Source organism: Crocuta crocuta, unplaced genomic scaffold (assembly GCF_008692635.1).
Source record: "Crocuta crocuta isolate KB4526 unplaced genomic scaffold, BGI_CrCroc_1.0 scaffold587, whole genome shotgun sequence".
Lineage (NCBI taxonomy): Eukaryota > Metazoa > Chordata > Mammalia > Carnivora > Hyaenidae > Crocuta > Crocuta crocuta.
The window spans coordinates 1,340,601-1,354,448 of NW_027532403.1; the positions used below are offsets into that span (position 1 = coordinate 1,340,601).

General features: G+C 40.8%; 1 long non-coding RNA gene across 1 annotated transcript in view; it reads left to right on the forward strand.

Annotated features, from left to right (window-relative positions):
• The window catches only part of LOC144243406 (uncharacterized), a 34,438-nt gene extending 29,670 nt beyond the window's left edge, over window positions 1-4,768 (forward strand). Inside the window, exon 3 of the long non-coding RNA XR_013338645.1 lies at window positions 4,695-4,768. This is a non-coding gene — a long non-coding RNA (uncharacterized LOC144243406). The remainder of the gene's footprint in view (window positions 1-4,694) is intronic.
• Window positions 4,769-13,848: the final 9,080 nt, after the last annotated feature.

The window sequence follows — 13,848 nt, forward strand, 5'->3', positions numbered from 1 at the left end:
ACGGTCTCATAGCTCAAAGGTCGTTGAAGAAAGTAATAGGTGCCAGCTGTCAGGATCAGAACCTACAGAAGCAAGAAGTCGTCACACAGAGTGGATAAAGGGTTTCTGAGAGGAACTGGGCGGAGCACCAAGCATTTGCTACAGTGTGTCTCTTGTGAAGTTTCTCTGGATGCCCTCTCTAACAGTTTCCAATACATTTCTTCTTTCTAAATTTACCTAATAGCCACCCCTTGCTGCAGAGATGTCTAAGGCAGGATTATTAGTTGGATACCTTGCTCTCCTTTGGTAACAATGGAGTTCTGTTAGTAAGTAAATAGGAGAGAACAGATGCCTGGTAGGCAATCATCAAGGTCTGCTAAAATATATTTCTCATTTTGTTTACTTTTTATTAAACAGAGGATTAAATATTTTACGTAGTTGATATTTTCTTCTGTAATTTCTTCCACTATTGTAAAATAATCAATCTATATCATGTCTGTATTTTCTAGTTTATAAAAATATTTAGTTCCTTACCTATAACTTATTTTGGTAAATAATTCCAAGTGGTGCTGCAGATGATTATCCATACATCCATATAAACTTGCTGTGTTTTATTTGTGGCCATGTATTCCACTCCACTGGTCTGTCTGTATATCCCTTCTTCAGCACCATGTTTTAAAACATAATATGATTTTATGACATATTTTTAAAGTTTATTAATTTATTTTAAGAGAGAGAGAGAGGGGTGCCTGGGTGGCTCTGTTGGTTGGGCATCTGTCTGACTTTGGCTTAGGTCATGATCTCAGAGTTCGTGGGTTTGAGCCCCACACTGGGCTCCGTGCTAACAGCCTGGAGCCTGGAGCTGCTTCAGAGTCTGAGTCTCCTCTCTCTGCTTCTCCTCTGCTCATGCTCTCTCTCTCTCTCTGTCAGATAGATAGATAGATAGATAGATAGATAGATAGATAGATAGATAGATGGATAGATAGATAGATAGATAGATAGATAGCTAAATGGAGTGAGCAAGCACATGCGGGAGAGGGGCAGAGAGAAAGGGAGAATACCAAGCAGGTTCTATGCTGTCAGTGCAGAGCCCATCGTGGGGCTCGATCCCATGGACCATGAGATCATGACCTGAGTTGGAATCAAGAGTCAGATGCCCAACTGACTGAGCCACCCAGGTGCCCCTAACATATTTTAATTTGTAAGAGGGCAAGTGTCCATCCACATTTCTCTTCTTTTACATTAGTAGTGGGTTTCCTCATTCACCATTTATTGTTATGATCAGATCATTTTTCTAAGTGATCATTTCAGATGTATGTTATTAATTAGATCTGTCAATTAACATCTGTGAGCTTCATTTTTCTCCAGTGAAGAAGAGGTTCAGTTAGGTGACTGTTAGGTTCCCGTCCAAGTCTAACACTTTGCCATCCTAGGAATTATGTAGCTCTCTGAAGCAGATTCCACCTGGCTGACTCTGTTGAGCCTAGCTAGTAGTGACTGCTTTCAACATGAATCAATGGATGCTCTTATATAAGAGGCGGGGTGAGAGAACTCTTCGAGAAATCTATGGCTTCTAGTCTTCCTACCAGTACACTTTTCTGTTTCCAACCACCTAGGATAGCTTCCTTGCTAGTGAGCCCAAACTAACTTTTCTAAATAAAAAATAGAGGAAAACAACAACTTGAATCATTAAGTAATAAGAGTATTTAAAAATAACTATATTATCATATATTTAATTAATAAACTAAACTTAGACTTGTGCTTGGCACAAAATAAACACAACATAGTTACTGTCATTTTATGTTGTTGTCCTTTTATTTAACTATTCCATAATAATGTTTTTTATGTTTTATTTATTTCTGAGAGAGAGAGAGAGACAGCATGAGCAGGGGAGGGTCAGAGAGAGAGGGAGACACAGGATCTGAAACAGGCTCCAGGCTCTGAGCTGGCAGTCAGCACAGAGCCCGATGTGGGGCTCGAACCCACGAACCATGAGATCATGACCTGAGCCAAAGCTGGATGCTGAACCAACTGAGCCACCCAGGCATCCCTAATGATTCCATAATAAATGGGCAATGGGACCCCTGCCTCTACTGATCCTTCAGTGAATCTCAGTTCACTCTTCCTTCCCATAGAGTTACATCTCCTTGCTCTGAGACTCTCCAGACTTTTGTTCCAGTGTTTGAAGTTTTGTGTTAATGTTTTTCATGCAGTGTGGCCCCTAAATGCAAGTCAGTGTGTTTATCTGGTAATTTCCCAAAGAAGGAGCTTTCCATCAAACAATGAAGAAGACTTGCCATGTAGGGCTTATTGAGAGGAGATATGACAACTTTCAAGTTGACAGTTGAGCCTCATTATTCATGGATTCTGCATTTGTGAATTTACCTACTTGTTAAAATTTATGTGTACTCCCCAAGTGAATATTGGGGTACTTTCACAGGCATGGGTAGAATGGTGAAAAATTTGAGTTGCCCAACACACGTTTCTCAGCTGCGGTTAAACAGTGCGATACTGTATTCTTATTTCTGTTTACAAATGATAAACAAGTGTCCTTTTGGTGGTCAATTTAATGCCCTGCTTTTTGTATTTTTGTGCTTTTTGTTGGTATTTTTGCTGTTTAAAATGGCTCCCAGCACAGTAATGAGTTGCTGTCTGTGTGCAATAGGCTGTGACCATGCATGGAGAAATTGCCTCTAGTAGATAAGCTTCATTCAGACATGGGTTCAAGTGCTGATGGCTATGAGTTCAATGTTAATGAACCAACAGTACATATATTTTTTTAATGTTTTATTTATTTCTGAGAGAGAGAGAGAGAGAGAGACAGTGTGAGCAGGAGAGGGTCAGAGAGAGAGGGAGACACAGAATCTGAAATAGCCTCCAGGCTCTGAATTGGCTGTCAACACAGAGCCTGACACAGGGCTCAGACCCACGAACCATGAGATCATGACCTGAGCCGAAGTCAAACGCTGAACCAACTGAGCCATCCAGGTGCCCAACAGTATATATTAAATAAGATGTCTTTAAACAGAAACACATACAAAATAAGGTTATGTATTGATTTCTTACAAAAATGTTGTGACAGGAAGCTCATAGGAACTTAACCCTGTTTCCCCCCCTTGGAACAATGGTTCAGTGTTTCCTAATTCAGTTTTGTGGTGACTTTATAGAACATAACTTGTTACCATGAGTAACAAGAATCAAGTGTACTTTCAAAAGGGATATGGAGCTGCTTGTGATTTTTAACCTTTAAAAAAAATTTTTTAATGTTTTATTTATTTCTGAGAGAGAGAGAGAGAGAGACAGCATGAGCAGGGGAGAGTGAGAGAGAGAGGGAGACACAGAATCCGAAGCAGGCTCCAGGCTCTGAGCTAGCTGTCAGCACAGCTGACGTGAGATGAACTTGAGATCCCACGAACCATGAGATCATGACCTGAGCTGAAGTCAGACGCTTAACAGACTGAGCTACCCAGGTGCCCCGATTTTTAAACTTTTTAAAAAATGTTTGTTTATTTCTTTTTGAGAGAGAGAGCGTGTGTGCACATGTGCATGAGAGAGAGAGAATCCCAAGCAGTCTTGCACTGTCAACACGGAGCTCGACTTGGGGCTCCATCTCACAAACTGTGAGATCACGACCTGACCAAAATCAAAAGTGAGGCGCTCAACCAACTGAGCCACCCAGGTGCTCTAACCTTTTTTTTTTTTTTTTAAGAGAGAGCAAACAGTGCACGCATGCAAGTGGGGAAGGGGCAGAGGGAGAAGGAAAGAGAGAATCTCAAGCAGGCTCCACACTCAGTGCAGAGTCCAAGTAGGGGCTCAATCTTGTGACTGTGAGATGGTGACCTGAGCCCATATCAAGAGTTGGTCACTTTAGGGATTGAGCCACCCAGGCGCCACTTTTTTTTTTTTTTAATGTAGACTTCCTGCCCAACATTGGGCACAATAACTGATGACCCTGAGATCACGAGCCATGGGCTTTATTAACTGAGTCAGCTAAGCATGCATGATTTTTTAACCTGAGTGTTCCCATGTCACCTCCTGTTCCCCAAAGATGGAACTCCCTGTATCTTATTTAGGCATGACACAAGAAGCATTTGTAATGCCTGTGACACCCACTCGCAATGCCTTCTTCTTGGAGTCATTTAGACCCCATTAGTGACAAGTTTTCATTATTTTCTTTGATGTAATATATTGTATGTTCAGTTTTGTGATTAAAAAAAAAAAAACTAATTGGGGTGCCTGACTGGCTTAGTTGGGAGAACATGTGACTCTTGATCTCGAGGTTTTGGGTTTGAGCCCCATGTTCGGTACAAGGATTGCTAAAAATAAATAAATAAAAAGATAAATAAACAAACATAAAGAAACTGTTTTTTTTGTGTGTGAAGCATTAAATATTGTTTTTAGGTAGGAAAAGAAAACTGCACCCTGATTAATGGTGTTGTAGATTCCTCAGTGACTCAAGAAAGCATTTTCTTAATGAATAGGCATCATTAAGTTCTACCACGTTTCAAGCTCTGCCTCTAAGCACTTTATATACATTATTTTATTGTATCCTCACAACAATGCTGCAAAGTTATATTACTGTCTAAATGTTGTCAGTGAGCATAGATCAGGGAGCTGGGTTCAAATCCAAGTCTATTCGACCTGAAGTCCAGGTCTTTCTACTAAAGCGTTCACCATAGGCACTACTTGCTCATATTACCTGTCCTTCCTTACAGGTGCTGTATAAACCCTTTAGGAGAACATGAGTCAAGTTTACTCATCCAGACTGAATATGCCACATTAGTGCCCTCCTGACCCAAGGTAAGGCAAACAAATGAAAATAATATTCCACAAACTCATGCTTCAGTGCTTTAACCAGAAGAGAGAGGTGTACACAGGGAAAAAGGAAAGACACGAAGCCATCTGCTTTTATAATACATTAATACTAAGTACAAACAAATATTTGTGTTACATCTACATTTCATTAGCTGGGGAAAACGCACACAATTCCAGAAGTGGTGCCTTTAGCTCTAGCATGCAGTGACAACAAAACAGTAGCTGCTATACCAAACAAATAAAATAGATCTCTCTGCCAGTGCTTTCAGGGTAATGGTAATTAAATAGATTTTTGGTCAGTCCTGTCCTATATCCTGCACTAAGTTGATTAACCTGTTTAATGAGTATATGAGAATGACCAAAGCTGACCTCACATCAAAGAGCCCCATTGTTGCTGTGTGCTGACCTGAATTTTAATTGTGCACTAGGTTCTTTAATTGTACCACAGATGTGCTAGAGAATAGAGCAGGTATTTTAAGCGGCTGTGGGTTTCTTTTCCCAGATGTGTTTGCTTGCTCCAAACCTGCAATATCAGATGCTATTTTGCATCTCCAGGCTCTGAACACTCTCCCTCTTTGCAAAGATTCACAGTTTAACAGTTGTTTTGGATATAGTTAGCAGTAGTGATCAGTTTTATTTACATGGGAAAAACTTCACTTTGTGTATTACTGAACAACACAAAGAAATTTAGAAAAAAAGTCTGTAAATAAATCAGCTGTGAATAAATTAGAATCTAGTCTTCAGGACTCCTTAAGGCCTCACGTCTCAGTCTTCAGCCTCAAAGAGGATCGTTAGAGGCAGATGTAGCTTCCTTAGTGTGCTGTCACCAAGGGCCAGCTATTATTACAAGCTGCATGTACCAGACCATAGAAAAAGGAAGCTAGTTCTTAAGTGATAACATTCATTTTTTAAAAACCCTAAAACTCAGTAACATGTGCTGTAGTCTTCTTTCCAATTTCTCTTTAACTTGTTTTGGTCAGCAAGTTGAACAGGATATTTTAGCTATCCACCTGCAAAAACATGATGATACCTTGAACTCATGTTTCACTGCGTCACTTTCAAAAAATTCAAACACCAATGGCCATAAATCTGTTGCTTAAGACTTAAAAAAAAAAAGCTGGCTTAAAATCTTTTTGTAGTAAGATTTTTTTGGAGGGTGGGGGCAGATAGGGAGAGGGCATAGATAAGTAAGGATAAATAAAGCAACTCCTACTGCTCTCTAGGTGTACTCTTCCCTGCCCCCATTCCCCGGGTGGAAAGTGGACCCACTGAGTGCAAACGGGCTCACAAGACTTCTGTCATCCACTCTTTGGCTCATTACCTGTGACAGATGCCAGATGGAGATGTGAAATGACGCCCAATTCTGGATGAGTGAGAGGCATGTAAACAGGGGGAATGGCAGTGGGGACAGAGAGAATGGAGGGGACCTATGGGACCAGCGGGAGACCCCAGGGTGTGTCTGTCTCTAATTGCCCGAGCAGCTTGCTCAGTCCCTGCAGTCTTGGATTTTCAGGCTTCCTTCTTTTAGTACTTTTCTTCTCCTGACACCTGCTTTGTTCATTTAGCTTCTTGTCCTGAGGCTGACTCATACTGTGGCCTTGGGGCATTCATTTAACTTCTTTGGGCCTCAGTTTCTTCAACTACATACTGTATACTAGATTATCTCCCAAGTTCATTCCAGGAACTTTTTTTTTTGTGGTTGTCTTAGCAGAGCATTTGACTGAATAATTAAACCTATTTCCCCTTTCTTTTTTTGAGGTATCTTTGGATTTTGTTTCATGTCCCTCCACAAGCATTAAAAAAACAACACACACACAGGGGCACCTGGGTGGCTCAGTTGGTCAGGTCATGATCCCAGGGTTGTAGGATTGAGTCCCACATTAGGCTCTGTGCTAAGTGGGAAGCCTACTTGGGATTCTCTCTCTCTCTCTCTCTCTCTGCCCCCTCCTTTGCTCATGCTCTTTCTCCCTCTCTCCCAAAATAAATAGATAAAACTTAAAAAAATATATGCATATATATCCACAGTCTATTGGTCATAGATGGTTTTATAGCCAGACAAAGTTGTTGAACTCCAGATAGTCAGAAGATCATGTTGCGGTTTCTCCCTAGAATTGTGATTAGTTTGCTGAAGAGAAGTATCTATATCCGTACCTGCTGGTACATTATCACAGTCAGAAAGAGACCATGTAAGGAAAGTTGGGAAAGATGAGAGCCAGCAAGGGTGTCTGTGTTGTTGGCAAGATCCCATTAGTGGTGATTCGCAACCTGAACAGAAAGCATTAGATTGTTTTATTGTTCGGGGAAGATTGCTAACACATCAGCAGGACCCTCCTTCACACAGTAAGTCAGCAGGAGGCTAAGGAATTTTTGTTCTTCAGTGTGTCTGGCTGCAATTAATCCCACATCTAAGTGGATACTATTATGTTTCTTCACTGTGCTGACTGGTGTACCTTGCAGTGAAACCTTCTGTAGATGTCGAGGACAGAAGCAGAAGCTCAGAAGCACAGTTCTGGAAAAGCAGGGTCTGAAGCACTTTCTTTGGCATTGCTCAAGTGGGGAACAGCCCTAGAGGTTATGGGGGAGGTCAGGGGAGGTGAATGAGGGAGTGCTGAGGTTGGAGGGGTGGAGGAGAAGGCTGAGGCTAGTAAGATACAGGTCCCTTTTTGGAAGCAACTCTTCCAGAAATGATCTGTCTGTAAGTACTCTTTCTCCATCATCAGAAATCTCACTTTCTTGCTTTGTGCTCTTTTTTCAAGTACCATGAACTGAGCTCCTTCTGGTTCACATTTTGGCTCCAATCTAATTAGAGGTGAGGAGGCAGCATCAGGGTTATATGAAGGTGTCTGGATGTTGGTCTTATGTTTCCTCACACTCTGTGCAGAGAGGACCCAGTCTGCCCCCAGAGCGAGTGCACCCATTCTCCAATAATCCCCCCTAAGAGATTCCACTAAAACCTGAGGAACTTAGGGTAAGGGTGTTGGGGGAGGGGGCAGATGGACCCCAACCTCATCCAGAAAGCAAATTCAGGAAAACAATGCCCAGACCTGCTCTGTGTGGAGGAAAGAGTGTGACTCCTGTGGGCAGGACTCTGGAGATGCACCATCAGACTTACAAAACATCGGTTGAGAATCACACTCAGATTTTTCACATCTGCGAAATTATTATGATACTATAATCATTGTAGGTTAAAGGGACAAAGACAAATTTTACCCGAACTATTATGGTTCATCACTTTCTCCATATTTGGAAGAGATGGCTCAAGTGTGGTGGATTTGTGAGGACTCTTAGGCAACAGGCTTTGGAATTAATTTCTTACCCCAAAGGGTTCATTTCAGCCTTGATTCCAGTCCAACTTACTATCTGTGTGAACTCAATGAAGTTTCTTGGTTTCATTGAGCTTCAAGCTCCTGACCTGTGACCTGTACATAATAACATTAGCTATAGGGAATGGCTGCTTTGAAGACCCATATTCTAATGTGAATGTACATTAGAAATTACTATATACATTTTAATCTTTTGCTCCAGCCACAGCAAATATATAAAGACTATTATGCCCTTTTTTTTTCTGATGATAGCCTCAGTCTAAGTTCCATTTATTGTCCCTATTTTTGTTTTCTTATTTCTTTCCACTTCCAATTTTTAAATCTGCTGAATGTATAAACCATTTGGGGTAAAATGTAGGGTATGTATAAATAATAAAAATAAATTTAAATTCTAATTTTGCTAGTGGATTGGTAAAAGAATCAGAAAGATAAGCTAATATGTCAGCCTTTCCCACTTTACCACCAGCCCTGCTCGCTTATACGAACCTCCATCACTGACATACAGGATGCCAGGTGCCATCTGTGGCACTTTACTTGCCACATAACATTCTAGGGGAGGTGATACTTGATCAGTGTTTACCTGATTGACCAAATCAGTTATGTTGCTCACCTTATATGGCCCAAGAGTGGACAGATCTTGACTTTAGGCCATGTACCATCCAGGGCTACTGGCTTGGTGCCACCACAGTCTGTCTTCTGGCAGAGACATCTCCCAGTTCACATCCCTAGAAATGGTAGGAAAAATCCATTCATCCATTCCATAAACAGTTTATGAACCTCTACTAGGCAACAGGCACTATGGCAGGCACTCCAAGGAATGTAGGAATGCATAATGGATGGTCCCTACCCTCTGGGAGTGCTTGGGACAGTGGAGAAGCAACTAGATAGGTAACCAAGTAGCTTGATGAAGTAGGAGGTATGGCAAAGTGCTTCAGGGCACAGTCCCTGGAGCTGGCCTGCTCTGTCATCTACCAGCTGAGTGGCCTTGGACACCAGCCTCTCAGTGCCTCAGTGTCCTATCTATGTCAGAGTGTTAATACTAATGGTCATGGTGAGGTTTACTTAAATCAAACACATGTAAAACATGTAGAACAGTGCTTGGTGCCACGGAAAGCCCTTGATAGAGGATGATGACGGTGACGATGATGGTGGGTGTTGTGGTGATAAGAGGTCCAACGTGGAAGGCATGTCAGTTATCCAGGAGGCTGGGAAGGGCATTGCAGAACTGTTCTTGCTGGCAGAGGAGAGGGAGCTCCCTCCAGATGGAGGGTTCAGCATTACGGGCACAGTTAAGGTAGAGAGTAGGATGTTCTATGTTCTGAGAAGTTTTTAGTCAGGCAGGAACTGCTCTCCACTCCCGAATTCTGAGCTTGATGCTAGAATGGAAACAAACATGGTGAGTTTCCATCTCAAGACCATTTTGTTTGTTACCATGGCTGGATGGGCTGGAAAAATATGGTTTGTGAACAAAAAACTTTTGTCAAGTAGACATGGTCAGTGCCTACAGAGGCAGAAAGGTTGAGAGCAAGAAGAACTTGTCTTGTTAATTCCAGGCTGGGGAACATCTTGCTAGGCAAATGAAAGGTTTAAACAAATCTGAATGAAGGTTGATGGTGTGGTTGGAGTTTAGCAAATTATTTCTTAGTTCTTCACTTTCTTTAAAAAAAAAAAAAGTCATGGGCAGGCTCATGACCCACAATCAAATGATACCAATGTTGAACCCAAACCCCAATAAAACCCCTGTCATTTTTTAATCCTTATTCCTAGAAATATCCCTTAAAAAATGAGGGACATGAATTGCTATGAGTGTCCAAAATGACAGAAATTACTTAAAAATAAAACAAATGACAGGTAGTGAGAAAAAGCTCCACTTAACTAGAGCCAGTACATAAATAAGTCCACTTATATATAATTCAGTGTATTCTGTTCGAAAACATTGAATTCCCAAACAGAATAATCAGTTTAAAATTAATGTGGTTTATTAACAATTAAAAGTGATAACACAAGCTGAAGAAATTGGAGGTGAAATGTTGAGTTTCCTTTGATAGGTAGAGTAATTACAAAGTGTGCTTTTGAAGTTCAAGAAGACAGCCTCAGGACACAACATTTTTAAAGTAAAAATTGGCTTGCCCTCTGTTCAAGTGATTTATTTTGCACTAAGCAATGGGTGTGAGACATGATGTGATTTAAAATTTCATCCCTTGATGGAACTGCTTGAGGGTGACATGATTTTTTTTTCTTTTTTCTTTTCTCAGCCTGCTCAGCCTATGAAGTTTCCTATCTAAAAGTTAATCTTCTGAAATTCCTTAGGAATTTAAGGAAACCTAATCTTTTGGTGTGTAAACAAAAGGGACCAAGTATATTGCCTTCCCTCTGACATTCAGGAGCCCAGGAGTGCCCACGTGGCTCCTACCTGGCCAAGCAAATCCAGCCATTCTTGTTTGGTTGCCTATTAAGTAATTACTTTCGGAAAACTTCACCTCTGCCATTAAAAATTCTCTTTCTCTCTTAAAGAAAGCTTGAAAGGTTTGGGGGTGAGCTGAGGAGGGGAGGCCTAATATCCTTGAAGAGAGAAGTTAAAAGGAACTGGGATTTGGTTAAAACAGAAGTTTAGATGATCAAGGGAGCAGGTTGCTCAGGGAGAGAAGGAGAGTCATCGTTTAAAAGATGCATTGAGGTTTTACATGTTTCAGTGAGTGCTTCTATTTTTGCCAAGGAAAAGAAATGCATTTAACAGATTTTTAAAAGTTTTCAATAGTCTATTTATTATAAAGAAAAAAGAACTTGAAAAAAGGTCTCTTCTGGTAGGCGAGTAAATGCTCCATGTCTCAGTGGAGGGGAGGTCCTGATCTGTATAGTGTTTGTCAGTTTCCTTGGTATAGATGCTCCCATTACGGTGGATCCTGTAAGTGTGGATCCTATAAATGTAAAAACGTGAAGCTGGGAAGAGATGCACAGTAACACACCATTACTCTTTCCATCGTACAGATCCAAGAAATGCAGATAACCCCAGGAATGTAGACAACAGTAAATGTAAAACAAACAAACAAACAAGGAAGTGGTGAGCTCTGAGTACTTTTTATCTTTGTTTTAAATGTAATTTTTTAAATGTTTATTAAAAAATTTTTTTTATGTTTTATTTATTTCTGAGAGAGAGAGACAGCATGAGCAGGGGAGGGGTCAGAGAAAGAGGGAGATACAGAATCTGAAACAGGCTCCAGACTCTGAGCTAGCTGTCAGTACAGAGCCCGGTGTGAGGCTCAAACCCACGAACCATGAGATCATGACCTGAGCTGAAGTCAGACGCTTAACTGACTGAGCCATGCAGATGCCCCATAATGTTTATTTCTGACACAAAGAGAGAGAGAGAGAGAGAGAGAGAGGGAAAGCATGTGAATGGCAGAGGAGCAGAGAGAGAGAGAAGGAGACACAGAATTCGAAGCAGGATCCAGGCTTTGAGCCGTCAGCACAGAGCCAGAGGAGGGGCTCGAACCCACGAACCACAAGATCATGACCTGGGCTGAAGTTAGCTGCCCAACTGACTGAACCATCCAGGCGCCCCTTTAATATAATTTAATTATAAATTTATATAAATTAATTTTTAATTCTGACTGTGTTTAGCAACCAGCTTACAACTTTTCCTGAATTTTTAAGGTGGCTCTCAAGAACTGGTATAAGCTGGTTCTAGAATGTCACTGAATACACGTATGATATCTGTGGAAAGGGGTTTGGAAGGTCACATCTCAAACTATTGACTGTGGTAATTACCTCTTGGTGGGGACTTGCTGTTGTATATGGAAGGGGACCTTTGTGCATTACTCTGTATATTTCTCTTTTGAAGGTGTTGCTAGTATAAGAAAAGTGAATACAAGATGGTTTTTGTAAAATATGTATTGTTTTTTTTTTTAATGTTTTTAATTTATTTCTGAGAGAGAGAGAGCATGAGCAGGGGAGGGTCAGAGGGAGAGGGAGATACAGAATCTGAAACAGGCTCCAGGCTCTGAGCTGGCTGTCAACACAGAGCCCAAGGCGGGGCTCGAACCCACGAACCGTGAGATCATGACTTGAGCTGAAGTCGGACGCCCAACCGACTGAGCCACCCAGGTGCCCCAAATATGTATTGTTTTTATACCAATACCTCCATTCCCTTCTTTCAATGGAACCCAGACCCCTGAGATAGCATGGTTCAACAGATAGAGTATTGGACTAGGTGCTAAACACTTGGTTTTTAATTATGGTTTGGCCTCTGACACTCTGCGTAACTGAGAGCAAGTTATTTAACCTCTCTTAGTCTTGGGATCTTTATCAAATGAAGATATTTGGAGTTTGTCTGTGAGGGTCTATTCAGTTCTATCTAACCTTTACATTTCTAATTATTTCTTATCTTATTCAATATGTATAAAGACTGTAGAAGATCCAGAGCACACCCAGGGACAAAGAGTTCTGTGAAGTCCCAACTCACCACTGATTTTATTTATTTATTATTTTATTGATTGATTATTTATTTTATTTCCTGACTTTTCAGAAGATTATGGACCCGAAACTCATGGTCCCTTTTGGTAATCATAATGATTGGCTGAGCTGAGAGAATGGAGGGTTTGGAAACCAGTTAAAGGCATGTGCAGGAGAGTTCTCGGATTAGCTCTGTACCTAGCAGAGGACTCTAGTCCTACAGACCAGTTGGTTGACTGGCTCACTGATGGTGTGTGTGATGAGCAGGCCTGGAACTTGTGTCCTGGAGGAGTTCTCTCCCCATGCTGCCTGGTTCACATTCTTCTGGAATGAATTGGCTTGAGTAGCTGTCCTGAATGTTGGTCTTCATTGAGCTGACTCTGACCAGACAAATTAAGAGTTTGTTCTCAATCAAAATAATAAAATGGATTTTGTTTTTATTTTTAAACTATGAAAGATTAGCTATTCATTGTAGAAAATTTAGTAAATATAGATGAGCAATAAAGGAAAAAGGAAGATCACTGATTTTAAAGTGTAGATTTTCCATTTTTGTTTTGTTGTGTTTGTATATATGTATCTGAATATATGCATGTTTGAAATAACATCATCCTTCTTGAGAGTGAGGCGCAGCATATGCAGAGCATGGGCTCTGGAGCCAAAGTGCTCAGGCTGGAATCCTGCCTCCATCTGCTACCTGTGCAACCTTGTGCACTGAACCTTGCCACTCTGTGCCTTAGTTTGCTTATCTGTAAAAAGCAGACGTAGAATGTGCCTTGTAGTTTGTTGTGAGGACTAAGTGGGTTAAGAATATAAAGCCCTTATATAAGAGTGCTCGGTACACTATTCAATGAATGATAGCTATTTTTATTTTATCCTATTGTGTATTATTTTACCATTGTTTACTCACCTTGCTATTGGACATGCAAATGGCTTCTGATTTTTCACAAATGAGATGAAATCTCTTGTAAGTTACACTTTTATGTATATGCTCAGGATAAAATCTTAGACCTGGAATTGCTGAGTATGCACATTTTAAAGTTTTAACCACATATTGTAAAAATGAAAGTCCTCTCTATACACAGCCTAAAGAACACCCATGTGAGTGCACAAACAAGCGTGTCCCATCTCTCCCTCATATCAATGCCACTGAGTAGATTGGGCTTTCACATTTTTTATCAAAATGAGAAGTACAGCCTATTTCCATAATATATACAAATCTATGCGCTTCATCTTAAATGCAAAATAAATGCCCTGAGATACCATTAAACTGTGAATAAAT